The sequence below is a fragment of the Narcine bancroftii genome, chromosome 14 (genome assembly GCF_036971445.1).
Source record: "Narcine bancroftii isolate sNarBan1 chromosome 14, sNarBan1.hap1, whole genome shotgun sequence".
Taxonomy (NCBI): domain Eukaryota; kingdom Metazoa; phylum Chordata; class Chondrichthyes; order Torpediniformes; family Narcinidae; genus Narcine; species Narcine bancroftii.
Genome location: NC_091482.1, coordinates 70,498,317 through 70,515,069, shown reverse-complemented (window position 1 = coordinate 70,515,069; position 16,753 = coordinate 70,498,317). Strand labels below are relative to the sequence as shown.

Sequence of the window (16,753 nt, the reverse complement as noted above, 5' to 3'; positions counted from 1 at the left end):
ATGCATCCAAGGCACCTACAACTCTTGTGTTTTAAAAATACCTTACCCTGGAAGTCTCCCCTACACTTTGCTCCTTTCACTTTATACAGATAACATGCCTTAGTAGCCGACCATTTCCTAAAATGCATAATTTTGCACTTGTCAAGATAACTTTCATGTGCCAACTTTCCATCTGATCAGTTATTAAATGAGAAAGTCTGCAGATGCTGGGGCAATACACAAAAATGCTGGAAAAAACCAGCAAGTCAAGCAGCACGCGTAGGCCCAAAATGTTGCTTATCCTTTCCTTGCTGTGGATGATGCGTGACCTGCTGATTTTTTTCTCCCCATCATCTGTCCATTGATCTGTCTGTTGCTCCAGATTAGCCATTTTCAACCTTTGATTGGGCTGTGAAGCAGTCATGTTTATTTGGCTTCTTTACTTCTCTCTTACTGACTACATAAAATTGTGATAAATATTTTGTGATTTCGAGGAGTCACGTGATGGAGTAGTGGCCGGACGGTGAACTCCAGCCCTCTCCAGAAAAGTCGGGAAAAACAAGAGAAAATACAAAGGCACAGAAATACAAGTTAAAGAAAAGTGAGTATAAAGGTGGAAAGAAGATGGAGACAAAAGGAGAAAAATCAAAATCAACGGAAAGAAGAGAGGAAGAGAAGACAACGGAGGAAAAAGGTGAAGGCCTTACCTGTCCGAAGAGGCCCGCTGTGGAGAGAGGAGCCCACTACCTCAGGTCGGTAGAAAAAGAACTACAACAATGGCTCACAGAGCCGAGTAAAAGTGCGCAACCGCGCATGCGCGAGGAGTCGCGCATGCGCGATGCGCATGCAAAAAAACACACCGACGGGAGGGGGGACCAGCTGGGGAGTCGATCTCCACAGCCGGCAATGACAGCTGCAGAACACCTGCAGCAAGAAGAGACCACAGAAGACAATGGAAACAAGAAAGAAGAGGAGGAAAGGGCACCAAAGAAACAATAGATGACCAACCCAGAGGAAGAAGAAGAGGAAGAATACAGTGAAATAGATAAAGGGAAAGGCAAGGTAAAGGATATACTTGCTCTTGTTAGAGGATACATGGAGTCATTTAAAGAATGGCAAACACAGGAATTCAATGATTTAAGAAGAAGAATAAACAACACAGAAAAGAAAATAAATAAAATGGATATGACCTTAACAGAAATGGGGAAAAAAATGGACAAGATGGAAGAACGGGCAATAGCAGCAGAAATGGAGGTAGACGACTTAAAAAAGAAATTGGAGGAATCTAATAAAAAAACTAAAGAGACACAAGAATTACTAGCCCAAAAAATAGATATAATGGAAAATTATAACAGAAGAAATAACATAAAGATAGTGGGCCTTAAGGAAGATAAATATTTTGTGATTTCAATCTGTGGCCCCTATTGAGAATGGCTGCTCTAGACAACCTTTCCTGCTATCCACAACATCACCAACTTCTGGGCCATCGCCAAACTTGGTTATCAAACCTCACTTTCATACTTCCCATACTTTGAGAAGTGGAGTATGACAATTGTTAGATGGATAATTGGATCTCCACTTCTCTCATAGAATTTGGTTCTTTGTCAAGAATTTAGGCTTGTGGTGAGTCAGTGACAAGATTTTGATGTCAGAAAGATACAAGCTTGTCTGGCAAAACGATCTGTTTGGACTGTGAGTGGCTCCAAATATCTCATCATAATAATGGTTTGCCAAGCTTATTAATCTAAAGTCGGGCCAAAAGGCTGATTTAAAAATAAATTATTTGGCTGCCAAGTCACCTTCATGCGAGCGCCCTAATTAGATTGTGTTGCTTGTCTGTCTTAACACTCATTGATTATCGCTAAAATAATTAACCCAGATGAAAGAGAGAAGGTCACGGTGTTGGAGATGGCGATGGCTCTCTATTTTCGTAACTACCTTATTTACATCTACGACAATCTTTAGTGAAGGGAATTGAGCATTTAATTTATTGATGAGTAAAATTTGATTACATCATTGACAAATTAAAGAGGTATTTCAGCAAACCTTATGAAGGCTCCATCACCATCATATGCTAAATATATCTATCTTGGATCTACACTGTTATGTAACTTAAATGAGAAATATTAGAATTTCACTCAAATCTTGTATTCTCATCAGTGCAGCTGGTAACACCGCCTTCACCCACTGCTATTTCTGTCGTAGTGTATTCATTCCCAACACAACTGTATTTATAACAGTCATCGCGAATTAGTGGGTCATTATGAAAGAAGGTGAGGTGAAAATTTATGACTCTTTCTTTGTCAGCCTTGCTGCATCACATTTCTCGATCCATAAATGGCACAGAGCAAAGCTAATTTTCCAGCCAAAAGCAGATGCCATTTATTGCTGACCTCTGTTGTCCATGTGACGGTAGTTTGCCTCAGAGTACAATTAATCCCATTCAGAACAGAAGAGATGGTAACACAATTCCCTCAACATGGAATAGCATTGCTAACCCACATGAATGTTCGTTAGCATTGGGATGTATTTTCTTAATAAGGTTACAGAAAACTAAGAAAGAAAAATGCAGTGAAGATGGGGAGAGATTTATGGAGAAAAATACAACACAAATACTGAATCAGAATTTATTGTCATGAACATGTCACAAAATTTGTTGTTTTGCAGCAGCGTTACAGTGCAAACATTGTCATAAATTGCATTTTAAAAATAAATAAATTTGTGCAAAATAAGAGAACATGAGGTAAAGTCTATGGTTCATTGTCCATTCAGAAATCTAATGGCAGAGTGGAAGAAGCTGTTCACCTTCAGGGTCCTCAACCTCCTTCCTGATGGTAACAGTGAGAAGAGGGCCTGGCCTGGGTGGTGAGGGTCCTTGATGATCGACGCTTCTTTCTTAAGACACTGCCTCTTGTAGATGTCCTCAATGGAATGAAGATTAATGCCCATGAAGGTGTTGGTTGAGTTCACAACTCTCTCTAGCCTTTTCCATTCCTGTGAATTGGCACCCCCAAACCAGATAGTGATGCAACCAGTCACAATGCTCTTCATGGTACACCTGAAGAAATTTGCAAGAGTCTTTGGTGACATACCAAATCTCCTCAAAAACCTTATGAAGTATAGCCACTGACGAGTCTTCTTCATGATTGCATCGACATGAAGGCCGCAGGATATAACTTCCAAGATGTTGACACCCAGCAGCTTGAAGTTCTTAACCCTTTCCACGCTGACCCCTCGATGAGGATTGGTTTGTGTTCTCTTGGTTTCCCCTCCTGAAATCTGCAATCAGCTTCTTGGTTTTGCTAACGTTGAGTGCAAGGTTGTTAATATGACACCACTCAACTAGCTGATCTATCTCCCTCTTGTATGCTTCCTCATTGCCATCTGTGATTCTGTCAACAACTGTGGTGTTATCAGAAAATTTGTAGATGGCATTTGAATTGTGCCTCGTCACACAGTCCTCGATGTAGAGTGAGTAGAGCTGTGAGCAAGCATGCATCCTTGGTGTGCGCCTGTGTTGATTGTCAGTGAGGTGGAGATGTTGATTTTAATTCCTACTGACTGTGGTGCAATGAGGAAGTCAAGGATACTGAAGGCACAGTTTCGATATTGAGGTTATAAATATGAAATAAAGATTCATAAGATCCATGATGAAATTATATTTTAAATTCAGAATTGGCTTGCCTATTGAAGGCAGAGGGTAATGGTGCAAGAGTGTTATTCTGCCAGGGAGCCCATGACCTGTGGTGATCCACAGGAATTGGTGTTGGGACCACTGTTATTTATGATATATATTGTATAAATTACTGGATGAAAAGCATAGATGGGTCCATTAGTAAATTTGCAGATAACTCAAAGATTGGTGGTTATGGACAGTGTAGAGGGTTATCAAAGGATACAATAGGATATAGGTCAGTTACAGATATGAGCTGAGAAATGGAAGATGGAGTTTAATCTTGACAGGTGTGAACTGTTGGGCTTTGGGAGATCAAAGTCATTGAAAGTATATGATTAATGGCAGAACTCCAAAAATATAGAGGCATCCAGGTCCATGGCTCCTTGAAAGTGGTAGAATGGTAAAGGTTCCATTATTGCCATGTCATACTACATTTAGAATGTAATATACATGAAATTCTTTAACTTTGTCTAGCACCCCTCACAGAAACCTAGCCGATCTCCCCTCTAAGTACCGACCAGGCCTGAGCCTGCTTGGCTTCCAAGATCCGATAATCTCAGGTATATTCAGGTTGTTAGGCTTCTGCTATGGAAGGCCTTCATTGGTTGGGTCATTGAGTACAAGAGTAATATGACAACTTTATAAAAAATTGTTTTTGCCACACTTGGAGCATTGAGTGCAATTCTGGTGGCCCTGTTTAAAATCGGAGGTGGAAGCTTTAAAAAGGGTACAGAAAGATTTACCAGAAAGCTCCCTGCATCAGAGGATATAGGCAATGAGAGATTGCATAAACAGCTTATTTTCTCTGAGATGTAGGGGAGACCTGATAGAAATTTATAAAACTTATCAGATGCATAGATAGAGTAGACATTCACAAGGATGATTCTGGGATTGAAAGGGTTATCACGTGAGGAGTGATTGACAGCTCGGCCTGTCCTCATGAAAATTTAGGAAAAAGAGGGGGGGGGGGATATCTCATTAAATCATTCCAAACATTGAAAGACATGGATGTAAAAAGGTTGTTTCCCTTGGTGGGAGAGCCTAGGAGAAGACACAAGGGCCTCCACAAAGACCAAGAATTTCTTTAGCCAGAGTGTGGTAAATCAGTGGAATTTGTGGCCACAGGCCGTTGTGGAGACCAGGAAATTGGGTGTATCAAATGCAGGAATTGATGTTCCTGATTAGCCAGTGCATCAAAGATTATGGGGAGAAGGTCAGACAGTGGGTTGAGAGGGAAAATGGATCAGCTCATGATTAAGTGGTGGAGCTTGAACAGCCTATTTCTGCTCCTATGTCTTGTGCCAAAGGATCAGAGCAGGGGTTTTGGCTATCAGTAAATCTCTACTGATGACTTTGGTGCAGGATTGAGTGCTCGTTTGATGGATTTGCTGGTAAGGGGTGGCAGATTGGGAGGGATCAAACAGCTTGCAAGAGGATGCTGATAGATTAAGAGAGTGGGCATGAAGTAGGCAAATGGAATAATATGAGAAAGTGCTATTTTATCCATTTTGGAAGGAAAAGTGAAAAAAGACGAGGTAGGACAGCAGCATGTTTATGGGACAAATGTTTTTTGGAGTTTAAATGCTGAAGCACTAAACGTTAGACTGCAGATACAACATAAATAGGAAGGCTAACAGAATGTTACGAACATGGAGGAAAGAAGTACTGACACATTTGACAGGGAGTATGTGAGAATGCACCTGGAATCAAGTGTATAGTTCTTCATGTTTAAGAAAAGGTTGGGTCATATTGAACATTCATTAGGTTGATTCCTGGGAAGAAAGACTTGATGCATGAAGACAGGTTGAACAAGTTTGGCCTAATGTAATTGGGAAAGAATGGGAGGTGATTTGGAGTCATTGAACACATTCAGGGCAGAGACTGCTGGACATTTAAACTACAAGGATCACAGGAGCAACATCAACCAACTCTTCATCCTGAGTGAGGTCATTGCTGTTCACACACTTTATTCAAATAGTTGCGTCAAGCAAAGCCCGACCAAGACACTTCGCTGGCTGAATATTTGCTCCCATCTTCACCAAAAGATTCTATGTTTCTTCAAAGAACATTTGCTTTTACAATTTTAAACCTAAGCATTTTACCTATTATTTTATTTTTTATTTTTTAAATTTATTTTCCTCCATTTTTTGCTGGTTGCTTGAGGCTAGTGAGCCATACCATGACTGCACTTTGGCAGGTCTAATCACCTGGTTGTATTTCTACTCCCGGCATACAAGCAGAGACTGAGGACCACAGCACCAGTGGTGAAGACAGTGAAATTATGGTCGAGGGAGGCGGAGGAGCATCTGCAGGACTGCTTTGAATTGGTGGACTGGAACATATTCAAGAACTCATCCATATATTTGAATGAATATGCAACAGGTGTCACTGAATTCACCAAGACCTACGGGAATGAGTGTGTGTCCACGCACAGATACCGGGTGTTCCCCAACTAGAAGCCCTGGATGAATTAGAGAATTTGCAACCTGCTAATGGCAAGAACAAGGATGTTTAAGGATGGCGATCAAGATATTTACAAAAGACCAGGTACGACCTGCGGAAAGCCATCTCTGAGGCAAAGTGGCAATTTCGGAGGAAGCTAGAGACAGAAACATACCAGCTATGGCAGGGAGTGCAGGCCATTGCAGCCTATAAAGTGAGGGCAAACCACCAAATAGTGCCTAATAGAACCCCTGCAAAGGTGGACCCTGTGATATCTGTCTCGGAGGATGATGTGAGAACATCATTCGAGAAGGTGAACCCTCACAAGGTGTCAGGCCCTGACGGCATACCTTGCAGGGTACTGAAAATCTGCACCAACCAACCAGAGTGTTTATTGGCATTTTCAATCTCTCATTGCTGCAGTCAGAGGTTTCCACCTGCTTTAAAAGGGCATCAATCATTCCAGTGCCAAAGAAGGTAGTGTGAGCTGCCTCAACGACAATTGCTCAGTAGCACTAACTTCTACTGTGATTAAATGCTTCGAGAAGGCTGGTCATAACCAGAATTAACACATACCTAAGCAAAGAACTGGACCCATTGCAATTTGCCTATCGTCACAACCGCTCCACAGCAGATGCAATATTGCTGGCTCTCCACTCTGCTCTGGATCACCTTGAAAAGAGCAACTCATACATATGGCTGCTCTTCATCAACTACTGCTCGGCCTTCAACACCATTATTCCTTCAGCGCTGGTCAAGAAGTAAAAACTCTAGGCCTCTGTACCCCACTCTGCAACTGGATCCTTGCGTTTCTCATTGGAAGACCACAGTCAATACAAATTAGAAGCAATGTCTCCTCACTGATATCAAGACAGGCGCACCCCAAGAATGCGGGCTTAGCCAACTGCTCTACTCATTACTTACCCATGACTGTGTAGCCAGGCACAATTCCAATGCTATCCACAAGTTTGTCGGCAGAATCACAAATGGCAATGAGGAAGTGTACAGGAGGGAGATAGATCAACTCTTTGAGTGGTGTCACAACAACAACTTTGTGCTCAACATTAACAAAACCAAGGAGATGATTGTGGACTTCAGGAGTGAGTCAGGGGAACACGACCAGTCCTCATTGAGGGCTAAGTAGTGGAGAGGTTCAAGAACTTCAAATTCCTGGGTGTCAACATTTCCGAGGATCTGTCCTGGAGCCTCCATGTTGATGCAATCATGAAGAAGGCCTGCCAGCAGCTATACTTTGTGAGGTGTTTGAGGAGATTCAGTATGTCACTGAAGACTCTCGAAAACTCTACAAGTGTACCGTGGAGAGCATTCTGGCTGGTTGCATCAATGTCTGGTGTGGAGGCACCAAATCTCGGAAAAGGAAAAACTTCAGAGGGTTGTTAACTCAGCCTGCGACATCACAGGCACCAGACTTCACTCCATCGAGGACATCCACATGAGGTGGTGTCTTAATAAAGCAGCCTCTATCCTCAAAGACCTCCCACCATCCAGGCCATGCCCTCTTCTCTTTGCTACCACCGGAGGCAAAAGGGTACAGAAGCCTAAAGGCGAACACTCAGTGGCACAAGGACAGCTTCTTCCCCACTGCCATCAGATTCCTGAATAATCAATGAACCAAAGACACGGCCTTGCTTTTCATGCCCTGTTATTTTTATTTTTATTTTTTATGATAATGGTGCAAGTTGGTTCATAATATGAATGTTTGCACTGTGAAGTTGCCACAAAACACTGAATTTTGTTTCTTGTTCATAACAATAAATTCTGATTCTGGTGGTTGCTTGAATTCCAGATAATGGGGATTTTACTGGATAGTTAATCTTTTTGATCATCTCAAACATTTTGGGACAGTGGAATGACCTTCAGCAGTATGAGCTGTTAATTATCCATCAGGGTGACATATCATTCTGCCGCTTGTAGACAGACGTCAGTGCTCAAACTTGTGCTATGACCAAAGCAACAGTGCAGCACAGCATAAGCTCTCATAAGGCCAGCTGGGAAATCTGTGCACCAGGCAGGGACTGGGTAATACATGGGTACAGAGCGAAATGCAGACCTCGGGAGAGGTTGAGAGGGGCGAGTGTGCATAATTTTTACCTGAAGACCTTTGTGGATTTTTTCCAACTCTGAAAGTTTCCAATCGGAAATCTATCTCGGGGATAGGACTGTTGCAGAATGAAACAGGTGCAGGGGAAAAAAGTGTAAAAATAATTGCAAACATAAATCAATTTATGTAAAACGCACAGAGACTGGGACAGGTGCCCAACCCATTCCTTGGAGGCAGGATGCTCACTTAAATATTCTAGGAAACAATGTATCTTAGATTTTACCTTCAGTAGTAGCCAGCCTAGATTCCCAAGGCATCAGGAAACCTGAATCAAAGGAAGGCAGTGAACAGTGGATGGAACTGCTGGGTGATTTTGTAGCATTGCTTGTTGGTCTGACACCCAAATAAGTCTGTTGAGTTGGCGAACAATTGAAATCCCTAGTAACTGGATTGTAGTGACTTTGATCAATAAAATTAGTCACGTGGAGGCTAAGTGAGGCATTTGTTTGCAATGCGTTTCTTGAATGAATTGGTAATGAAGCCCAGATGAGTTTTCTTAAACAGCTTTCATTAACAAACACAAAAGGGCAAACATTCAATATCAATAGCGAAATTAATGTTCGAGTGAAATACCAATTAATCATGACGTGTAACGTTCTAAGGTCTTTGTAACGTTCTAATAACTGTGTAATGTTCTATGTAATGGTCAACAGAAATTATTGATGCTTAACACCCTCCTTGGATTGCCTCAACTGACGACGCGGGGAAACCCGCACACATGCTTATGGCAGAATGCACTGGCCCTAGCTCAAACCGCTTGCTGACAGGCCCAAGCCATGCACGCATGTGTCAACCCAGTCCTTTATATTCCAGTGGCTTTTTGTCTTCTCTTATTTTCTTCATTGCTTTCTCCAATATATTTTCTCTTGTTGTATATCTTAAGAATTTTACTAAAATGGATCTTGGTTTTTGCTGTGGTTGTGGTTTCGGGGCTAAAGTTCTATGTGCCCTCTCTATTTCCATTTCTTCCTGTAATTCTGGTCTTCCTAGGACCCTGGGGATCCAATCTTTTATAAATTCTCTTATATTCTTGCCTTCTTCATCTTCCTTAAGGCCCACTATCTTTATATTATTTCTTCTATTATAGTTTTCTATCATATCTATCTTCTGAGCTAACAGCTCATGTGCCTCTTTAACTTTTTTATTAGATTCTTCTAATTTCTCTTTTAAGTCCTCTACTTCCATTTCTACAATTATTTCTCGTTCTTCCATATTTTCCACTCTTTTTCCTATCTCTGACATGACCATTTCTATTTTATTCATTTTTTCTTCTGCATTCTTAATTCTTCTTTTTATCTCATTAAATTCTTGTAATTGCCATTCTTTCACTGATTCCATATATTCTTTAAAAAAAGCTACATCCATTGTCTTGCCTTTCTCTTCTTCTTCCACTTCTTTCTGTTCTTCTTCTTCTTCTTCCTCTGGATTGACCATCTGTTGTTTCCTTGTTTTCTTTTTACCCTCTTCTTTCTTGTTCTCGTTATTGTCTCTGTTCTGCACCTGCTGCTGTGCTGCAGGTGTCTCTCTCAGCTGTGGAGATCGACTCCGCAGCTGTTCCCCCCTCCCGTCAGTGTGTTGTTTTTCACGCACATCGCGCATGCGCGACTGCGCACTTTTACTCGGCTCTGCGAGCCATTTTTGTAGTCCCGAGCCTGGGACTTCCACTGACCTGAGGGAGCGGTCCTCTCTCTCCGCGGCGGGCCTCTTCGGACTGGTAAGGCCTTCACCTTCTTCTTCCGACGTTCTTTCTTCCTCTTTTCTTCCCGTTGTTTTCGACTTTTCTCTCTTCGCTGCCATTTTCTTCTCACCTTTATTTTTACTTTGTTGTAAATTTTAATCTTGTACCTTTGTGCTTTGTGTGGTTTTTTTTAACTTTTCGGGAGAGGGCTGGAATTCCCTGACCGACCACTACTCCATCACGTGACTCCCTCCTGTGTCAACCCAGTCCATGGTGCATGCATACTGGTGGACACACTGGCCCCAGCTGCAGCCAAATGCGCATGTGCGGCAACGGGAAAAGCCCCACGGACCCTAGGATACTGCTGATGCTCGCGGCCAAACAGCAGGTGAGGGAAGAGCCTGTGGCTCTTACACAGATTTCAAATTTATTGTCAGAGTATGTACATGACAATCGTATACAATCCTGAGATTCTCTTTCCTGTGGGTGAGGCTGAATTACCACTAATTAGTAGTGCAAAAAACCTGTATTCAGCGTACACAGGTAAATAAATAAAGAAATGTAAATAAACTGCAATACAGGGAGAATTAAAAAAAACAATAAAATGCAAAAGTAAGAGTCCTTAAACAAGTCTTTTATTCATTTTGTTGTGAGGAGTCTGATGGTGGAGGGGTAGCAGCTATTCCTGAACCTGGTGGTGAGAGTCTTGTGGCACCTACAGTCTACCCCTTTTCTGATGATAGCAGCTAGAACAGAACGTGTGCTGGGTGCTATGGATCCTGCTCTCCTACTGCAGAATTCCTTGTAAATGTTCTTGATAGTGTGGAGGGTTTTATCTGTGATGTCCTGGGCTGTGTCCACTACCTTTTGCAGGGCTTTATGCTCAGGGATACCAGACCGTGATGCAGCCAGTCAGCACACTTTTGACCACACATCTGTAGAAATTTGTCAGGGTTCCTGGTGTCATTACCAAACCTCTGCAAATTCCTGAGAAGTAGAGCCACTGACCACAGCTCAGCAAAGGTCAGTACTGTCTTGGTGTCCTTCAAGCCTTGCAATATTATGGCTGAAATGTTCACAATGTTCTGACCGGATTATGATCTAGAGCCCATCACCAAGAGGTGGACTTTATATTGGACAGGATATCAGACACGTTCCACACACCAAGGGTAGCTTCCCAGAGGAAAGAATGACACGAATCCAGAGATGAAAAGAAATTTTAAAGCAAGTTTTAAATTTATGGATCCAAAAACAACTATTGCTGAAAGGTTAACGACGATGATGATGCAAGGAATTTGAGAAAGCAACGTGAATTATAAGACTAGTATGGAGATTCTAAAGCTGTAACATTAATGAAGGCAGTGATGTACAGAATCTAAAGTGCAGTCCAATGAGGCCATTGGTATGGGCAACTTGAATATCATAATGGCAGCAGTACAGGAAATTGGAAATTTACCATGAAAAATCTCACGATCAAGTTCAAGTTCAAATTTATTGTCAGAGTATGTACATGACATCACACACAACAGAAGGCCAGGCAGAATTTCTACTTATCAGTAACTATAAACTACTCAAGGAAAAGATGCATATAGAAAAGGTAGAAATGTAAACAATCTGACTGTGCAACTACAGAAAAAGATAAATATTTAGCAATAAATAATATGTAAAGTAAGAGTCCTTAAATGAATCCCTGATTGAGGTTGTTATTGAGGAGCCTGATGTTGGAGGGTAACAGCTGTTCCTGAACCTGGTGGTGCGAGTCTTGTGACACCTACACCTTTTCCTTGATAACAGCAATGAGAATAGAGCGTGTGCTGGGTTGTGATATTTGATGATTGCTGCTGCTCTCCAATGCAGTGTTCCCTGTACGTTTTCTGATTAAAAGGGAGAGTTTTGTCTGTGATGTCCTGGGCTGTGTCCACTACTGTTTGCAGGGCTTTCCACTCAGAGGTATTGGTGCCCCCATACCAGACTCTGATGCAGCCGAGCTCCACACATTCCAAGACACATCTGTCGAAGTTTGCCAAGGTTTCCGATGTAATACCAAACTTCTGCAAACTCCTGAGGAAATAGAGGCACTTCCATGCTTTCTTCATGATGACATTAATATATTGGGTCCAAGGACGATCCTCTGAGATAGTGACTCCCAGGGATTTAATTTGATCACCCTCTCCACCTCTGATTCCCCAATGACGACTAGATCATACACTTCAGATTTTCCCTCTTGGCCTTGGCTGAGAAGCTTTCCATATTTAGCAATGCTTAGAGGTTAGCCACAGACCAACAAATAGGACTGTGGTCACAGAAGGGGCTGTCAATTGGCTGCAACAAGGAAAGCAACAAGTGAATATCTTAATCTGGTCACACTATGTTAGCCCCATACAAGCTTAGAATGTGATCCCAGCCCAGACTATGTGTGCCTGGCACTGGTTTGGAATCTTTCCGGCTAGACAATTTTAGCAACAGAGATAAAATGTCCTTCGTCCCAGAATCTCTACTGCAAACATCAACATATGGTGTGGAATTAACTGATATAAAAAGAAGCATTTGGGTCTCTGGTGCATATTTAACATTTTGTGCAAGTTTTCTGACCCTTCTTGATATATTATAAACCTCTGCCTATTTGAGTTAGGTATTTATGTTAAATGTAGTAAAATGATATAATTAATTTTAGATTCCAAATTCAAAAACAACAACATAACTTTAAAAATAGAAATTAATCTCTTGTGATGAGAAAATGAATAATTCTATTCCATATAACCATATACAGCACAGAACAGGCCAGCTGGCCCTACTAGTCCATGCCGGAACAAATCCCCACCCTCCTAGTCCCTCTGACCAGCACCTGGTCCATACCCCTCCAAACCTCTCCCCTCCATGTAATTATCCAGTCTTTCCTTAAATGTAAATAACGTCCCTGCTTCAACCTCCTCCGCCGGAAGCTTATTCCACATCCCAACCACCCTTTGCGTGAAGAAATTTCCCCTCATGTTTCCCTTATAATTTTCCCCCTGCAATCTCAAACCATGGCCTCTGGTTTGAATATTCCCCACTCTTAATTGAAAAAGCCTATCCACATTGACTCTCTCTGTCCCTTTTAAAATCTTGAACACCTCCATCAAATCACCCCTCAATCTTCTATGCTCCAGAGAAAAAAGCCCCAGGCTGCTCAACCTTTCTCTGTAACTCAAACCCTGACATCCTGTCAACATTCTCCTGAATCTTCTCTGCACTCTCTCTATTTTGTTTATATCCTTCCTATAATTTGGTGACCAAAAGTGTACACAGTACTCCAAATTTGGCCTCACCAATGCTTTGTACAATTTCATCATAACATCCCAACTCTTGAATTCAATACTCCGATTTATGAAGGCCAACATTCCAAATGCCTTCACCACTCTATCTACCTGAGTATCAACTTTGAGGGTACTATTTACCATAACTCCTAAATCCCTGTGTTGCTCTGCACTCCTCAATTGTCTACCATTCAATGTATATGACCTATTTAGATTTGCCTTTCCAAAATGCAACACTTCACACTTATCCGTATTAAATTCCATCAGCCATTTCTCAGCCCACACCTCTAGCTTTCCTATATCTCTTTTTAAGCTAGGTAATCTTCCTCACTGTCCACAATACCACCAATCTTTGTATCATCTGCAAACTTACTTATCCAATTCACCACCCCTTTTTCCAGATCGTTAATATATATAACAAACAATAGTGGACCGAGGACCGATCCCTGAGGAACTCCACTAGTCACCGGCCTCCAATTTGACAAACAATTTTCTACCACTACTCTCCGACACCTCCTATCCAACCATTGCTGAATCCATTTCACTACCTCCTTATTTATACCTAATGCCTCCACCTTTTTTCCTAACCTCCTTTGAACTTTGTCAAAAGCTTTACTAAAGTCTAAATAGACAACATCCACAGCCTTCCCTTCATCAATCTTTTTTGTTATCCCCTCGAAAAACTCTATAAGGTTTGTTAAGCATAATCTACCCCTGACAAAACCATGCTGACCACTACCTATCAATCCCTGTTCTTCCAAATATTTGTAAATGCCATCTCTCAGAACACTTTCCATCAACTTACCCACCACAGATGTCAGACTCACAGGTCTATAATTTCCAGGCTTAGATTTGGACCCTTTCTTAAACAGCAGAACAACATGAGCCACCTCCACTCCTCTGGCACTACCCCGTGACCAGTGACATCCTAAATCTCTCTGTTAATGGCCCCACGATCTGTACACTAGTCTCCCTGAGTGTCCTTGGGAATACTTTGTCCGGACCTGGAGATTTGTCCACCTTTATCTTTCTTAACACTGCCGTCACTACCTCCTTGGTTATCCTTATATGATTCATGACCTCCCCACTATTTACCTTTACCTTTTCATTTCCTCTCTCTTGCAACTGTCACCTCAAGGGCCTCTCTACATTAGATTAGATTCAACTTTATTGCCATTGTACCAAGTACAGATACAAAGCCAATGAAATGCAATTAGCCTCCAACCAGACATTAAAAAATAGTGCTATATAGAAATAACTACAAATAAAAACAAGTGTATTCAGCAAGCAAACAATTATAAAAATACTGACAGTACAATTTGGGTGCAGGACCACTCAGCACTGGGATTTAAGGTTCAGCAGGATCACAGCCTTGGGGCGGGGGGAAGCTCTTTAAACCTGCTGGCTCGAGAGCGAAGGCTCCTGTAGCGGTTACCAGATTGAAGAAGAGTAAAACATCCATAGTTTGGGTGAGATGCATCCTTGATGATGCACTTCACCCTGCCCAGACAGCGTTCCTGATGGATATTCTCAATGGTGGGCAATTGGATGCCGATAATCCACATGGCAGTTTTCACCACCTGCTTTACGGTCTGATACAAGTCCATTGCCATTCCACACTGAGATGCAATGGGAAGCATGCTCTCAATGGCACATCAGTAAAAATCCATCAATATTCTAGGACAGAGATATACTTTCTTCATGCTATGCAGGAAATAAAGGCGCTGTTGCACCTTTTTGATCAGGATGCTGGAGTTCTGGGACCAGGTGAGATTGTCAGAAATGTGGACACGAAGGAATTTGAAGCTTGATGCACGTTCCAGCACATCTCTATTGATGTAAATGGGGGCGTGAGTGTGGTTTCCAGCACACCTGCATCCACAATGATCTCCCTGGTCTTCTGAGTGTTAAGTACCATTGTTGTCAGCACACTATGTGGCCAGATGCTGGACCTCATCCCTATAGGCCATCTCGTCATTCTCTCCGATCAGGCCAACCATTGTGTTGTCGTCTGTGCACTTGATTATGGAATGAGAACCATTACAGGAATGCAGTCATAGGTAAAAATAAGTTTGTTCAAGTGAGAATGGAAGAGAAGAGATTGCCTAACTTACAGATTGGGGTCTGTTAGTCGGAAAGTCCAAGATCCAGTTACAGAGGGATGAGCTTTTACCAAGCTGATGAAGTTTGGTGATCAGTTTGGAGGGAATCACAGTATTGAATGCCAAACTAGTCAATGAACAGCATTCTGACGTAAGAGTTGGAGCTATCCAAGTCGGTCAAAGCAGAGTGAAGTGCTGTGGAAATGGCAACGTCATCCAAATAATGACAAGTTGAAAGCATAATACCTATTCTTAAGAAGCTAAACTGCCTCCTATCTTTACAAAATAGTATTCTACACTCAGTCTGAGTCATGGGTTCAGAAGGATGCCTTCCAGCCCATCCAATTCATCCTGGCACTTTGGAGATCAGCCCATTTCATCCCATTTACTCACTCTTTGGTTCACTTCCTGCAAGTATCCATTCAATTTCCATAGAAATCAATATCAGACTCAGAATTTATTGTCATAAACATGCCACAAAATGTGTTGTTTTGCAGCAGCAAACATTCCTGTGCAAACATTTCTCTAAACCACCTTACCAAATAAATAAAGAAAAAGAGTGCTTGTGCTTCATTATTCAGACAGGATGGCAGCAGGGAAGACGCTGTCTTTGCGCCACTGAGTGCTCGTCTTCAGGTTCTTGTACCCTTTTCCCGATGGTAGCAGAGTAAAAAGGGCATGGACTAGGTTGTTGGAGTCCTTGCTGCTTTCTTAAGACATCACTTCTTGTAGATGTTCTCAAGGGAGTTAAGACTGGTGTCCATAATGTCGTAGGCTGAGATTTTTCTGTCCTGAGCATCGACACCTGAGTGATGCAACCAGTCAGAATGCTCTCCACAGTACACTTGTTGAAGTTTCCAAGAGTCATTAGTGAATCAGATTTTGCTGCTCTCGTGGTATTGTAACTTGAAGCAGAATATATAAATAGGAATTCTTCATCTCCTTTATGTACCTTTCATCCAAATACTATGGAATAAGAACATAAGAAATAAAAGCAGAAGTTGGCCATCTGGCTCATTGAGTTTGTTCCACCATTCAATAAGATTATGGCTCATTAGGTTGTGGATTCTACCTCATTTACCTACCACAACTCTTATTCCCCTACTATTCAAAAGTATATCCATTTATGTTGTAAACACACTTAATTAGACACCCTCTACTGCTTCCTTGATCAGAGAATTCCACAGATCTATTACTTTCTGGGTGTATTGCTTCCTCTTCACCTCTGTCTTAAATCTATTCTCCTGAACCTTGTCTCCTCATTTTGTAATTCATTATCAAGAATCGGACCCTTCTGATTCAGGCCTTCTTCAGTCCACTCACACATACAATGTATCATTTGACATCACACAGCTTGCCGAAAGGCCCTTGTGAGCTGGTGCATTGCACACACACACAAATCTAAATTAAATTTTTAATTTTAAAAACATTTAGACATACAGCATGGCAACAGGCCAT

General features: G+C 41.8%; 1 protein-coding gene across 9 annotated transcripts in view; it reads left to right on the top strand.

Annotated features, from left to right (window-relative positions):
* The window catches only part of LOC138749973 (cytosolic carboxypeptidase 4), a 257,666-nt gene that overhangs the window by 16,497 nt on the left and 224,416 nt on the right, over positions 1-16,753 (top strand). The gene's annotated exons all lie outside the window — the stretch shown is intronic.